General features: G+C 40.9%; 1 pseudogene; it reads right to left on the minus strand.

Annotated features, from left to right (window-relative positions):
* Positions 1–207: 207 nt before the first annotated feature.
* On the minus strand, positions 208–3,800 carry LOC137241563 (uncharacterized; annotated as a pseudogene).
* Positions 3,801–4,128: the final 328 nt, after the last annotated feature.

Genomic DNA, 4,128 nt, shown 5'->3' on the forward strand with positions numbered 1-4,128 from the left:
TGTTCAGACAATTAAAAATGTACTAAGTAGAAATTTTTGACCATCTAAAGTAAACATCTTCGACTGGCATATGACTCCAAAATGATTGAGAACTATATTCAGTTTTCGATCATCAAGGTATTAATATGGATAACAGTCTCCCTACGCTCCAAGAGATATTTTCTGTAACACTTACCAGACCAGCTGAGGCCTACTGGTTTTGTTAAGGCACCTTATCCACCAACGCTGTATCCATGGGAATCTCACACTCGTCAAGTGCAGCCTAGAGTACTGTCCAATACCACGTCTATAATTGATAATTGCCCATCCAACGACATAAATGAGAGCCCACGGTAAACTTTGAGGCAGTGGAGTGATACCGGCAAGCGATGCATGCTGTGGATGCGTTAAGGGGTGTCGGACCAAGATGTAGGAAAGGATAGATCAGACATGATGTGTGCAGCTAGAGCATCCGATTTACAAGTCTGAAACAAAATTAACAACCAATAAAACTACCTTGCAACGAAACCACCGCAGAGTGAACAACCTACCGCTCAGTGACATGTTATGTCTCCCATTGTTCCACCGTGAGGTCAATTTTTGCGTAAGACACAGTTCTCGTCCTTATGTGGATTATCGTGATCCACTTCTAATACTTATTGTGGCCCCTTCATATCGTCGAGGTTCAATTCCAACTCGGAAGGGCTGGCATGACAGTACTACAAACCAAACGGAGATATTACGTTAGTTGGTTGTTTGTGTATGTACGCTGCATTTCGGCGGGTGTTACATTGCCTTGCTCGGCCACCAATGCATAGCGTGCATAGTAGCTTGAAAAAGTTAACAGTTCCGCACCAGTGCATAAAATATCACTCACGCACATCGCCACCAAGTCGACACCCACAGTTCCCTTACGCTCAGTCGGCTATGCAATCTTTATTTTAGTACCCACACCATCTGTGCCCAACACAAGTACCTGGTCCTTATACATAATTGGTATGGGCGTTAAACGTCTACCTAATTTTGTGATCGAAGAGCCATTTCGCTGCTGAGTCATTGCTGCATCGCACAGCTCCAATGCCAAATCGCGTTGATGTGGCTCCTCCAATGTACATGTATTTCGTTCTGACACACCATCAGAACGATCCGCTACACCTGGCGCTTTGGGCTTTTTTAAAACCACTACTTGGCATTTCGCGTTCACATTTTTCATCCTTTTCTGGTGTGGTTGCCTGTATTTTTGTTGAGTTGTTGTATTTATCTTTTTTACTACTGCTACGCGTAATACGATCACGTAGACTACGAAATTTTTCTTTGACTGGTTTGCGTATCGATTCATTAAATGTTGTTTCCATTAATGCGATCGAACAGAATGATTCATCTGCATTACAACGCTCTTCAGCGCCATCAAGTGCTACTGAACTTCGTCGTGGGCGTAATATTTTCGCAATCGGTGTACGCACCGCCACAAAACTCATAGATCTGCGTATTGATCTTGTTATCGAACCAGTACGTATAAGTTTTGGTTTTTTTTTGGTGCCATTTGGCAAGCAAATGACTCCATCGACATTAGAGAAATGCTATCAAAGCTTTCACGTTTACGCTTTAAATCATTAAGATCATCGAAATCGGCATCATCCAGGTTCATATCGTCTGTCTCCATAGCAGTTGGTTCATTTTCGGTAAATCTCAAAGTTGGCGGTTGCAGTGCTATAGCCGGGCATTTTTCAGGCAAGGCATTTAATATTGGCGAAAGATTTGGATTTTGAAATGCATTCCCTGTTTCCTTTGTAAGTATAATACAGTCAGTGGTCCTGTCGTTATTAGGATCATCTACAGAATCACTTGTGTTAGATTTTATTGGTGTGCTAGCATTGTCATTAACTTCGTTAGAGGTTCTGCCTTTTTCATGTCCTGCTGTAACTCAACTCCAATTAGCGTTTATATCAAATTTGGGCAATAAAATTACACTTTGCTTTTGTGGCGTCTTCACACTCGACAGTTTGTCTGCGATAATTATTTCATCGGCTTCATCTATATCAACACCGTCTGGTAGTGGTGAACCAAGCTGTAACTCTGTATTACGATCGTAGTCGATTACTAAACGCTCATCAAAGTAGTAATCATCCGCATTTCCATCAGATTCAATTGCTTTGTCATTGATGTGCGCTTCATCGACATCCATTTGACGATGTTGTTGTTGTTGTTGTTTGGTTTGACGATCATCAGGTTCTGTTATTGATTTAGCAACATCAGTCTCATTTGTCATTATTTCTTCAGTCTTAAGAATTTCGGTTGCGGTCTTGCCTGCAAGAAATGTCCTTTCCTCTCCAACATCTGTTGGTGGCTTATGGTCACATGTATCAGATTTTGGGATGAGTTTAGTAGTTGGTGGATCTGAATGTGGGTTGGTTGGAGGATTGGGTTTGGGAGAATTACAAGTGGTGGTTATGGCTTCGAGAAAATAGCCACCAGTATTAGGCATGACGACATGCGAGCAGTCGGGATCGTCCAACTCTGCCGGCATGCCTCCATTACTGATCAAAACATCCACAATATGTTGATGTTCATCCGCGGGGAAACCAAAGAAACAAATCTTTTGACCTGCAAACGCTTTCAATTTATGCTCACGCGAAAAGTTATCGGTCGTTGCACGAAATTGCACCTCATCGCGTCTCTCACAAGCAGCATAAACCCAGGCTGGTCGCACCACGGTCAAGCGAGATGTTTTTGCAAATTGATTTTTATCTCCATTACTCTAGCCCCCGATCCTAAAAGCCTTTTCCAAACAGTACATTTTTTTGGTACAATCAATACCAAACCAGATGGCTATGCAAACGTAGCATTTTGTGGATACGAATTATCACGATTCTCCTCCATACCATTTCCGCAAATGGCAACAAAAGTACGTGGATCTAATTGTCGATATTTCCACCAAATTATTCCCTCTGGAAAGTAACCACTATTTTTTAGATTCCGCGTGCAGACATTTTCATAAACGACATACATAAATCATTATCAGCCCACGTACGTTCGGTAATATCATCTGCTATGTAAATACGCATAAACTGTTCTGGCCAGTTGGTGTTATCATAATACGCTCCGGTTACCAAGTTAGTAGCAATCGCGTCTGAATTGGTACTTTGCTTCGCTTTAGTAGTAACATCCCCACGCCATATATAAATAGGAGCAGGAGTAACATCCTGGTTATATATGGATGGTCGAAGCTTAGCAAGGAACAACAGGGCTAAGTAGAGGCTAAGATCAATTTTCATACGGGTATATGGTTCCGTTAATGTTTTACTGGTCCAAAAAAAAAACAACTCGAAGCACACTTTTATCTATATGATTGAAATTGTCTCCTTCATAACTGCGGCTTGTGCCTCTTGAACGCGTATACTGGTACGCGTATATATACATATATAAAAAAAAAAAGAGGAAAAAAACACCAGCTGGCCCAGTGTTTGTCCACTTAGCTGGAATCTACTTGGCCACCGCGAATAATATCATTTATGCATTCTTTGTGCATGTCAAAAGGCTCCATGCTCGGAAATCCAGTGTGGTCTATGTAAAAAACGCCTTGTTTGATCATCATCTGAAACGAAACAAAAGAAGAAGAAATTAGAATCTTTATAAAATTATAAAAAAAAGGAACGATACCTGCATACTTACCCATTCTTCATAGTGAAAATTCATTCAAAATGTATCTATACTCATTTCCATGAATGAATTACATTTTGAATGAATGAATCAAGGTTGCCACTCGATGACATTTGCTTTTGTCTCTTCTTACGCCGTAAGCACATTGCGCGCGACCCCATGAGATCGCAAGCTGGATCCGCGGGATCCAACAAACTCGAGTGTTAGTAACCGAACAAAAAACCAACTAACGAAAACCCTGAAGAGACAGCCTGGTTTCACTGAAAAAACCACGCGCCAGGTTGTATGTCGATAGTTTTTTTTGACATTCGGCAGTATTTTTTATTCTCTTTTCTTTTTTTGAGAAAAGTTTGTAGTTTGACAATTTGGTGCAAAGACACACAATTAAAACCAACTTTCTTGTGAAAACAAAAGGTGAAACCACTCGAGACCAAAATAATTCTCGCGGTTTATTTGCATTGTTTTCATTGTTAAAAAGGGTAGTGCAAA

The sequence above is a fragment of the Eurosta solidaginis genome, chromosome 2 (assembly GCF_040869045.1).
Source record: "Eurosta solidaginis isolate ZX-2024a chromosome 2, ASM4086904v1, whole genome shotgun sequence".
Taxonomy (NCBI): domain Eukaryota; kingdom Metazoa; phylum Arthropoda; class Insecta; order Diptera; family Tephritidae; genus Eurosta; species Eurosta solidaginis.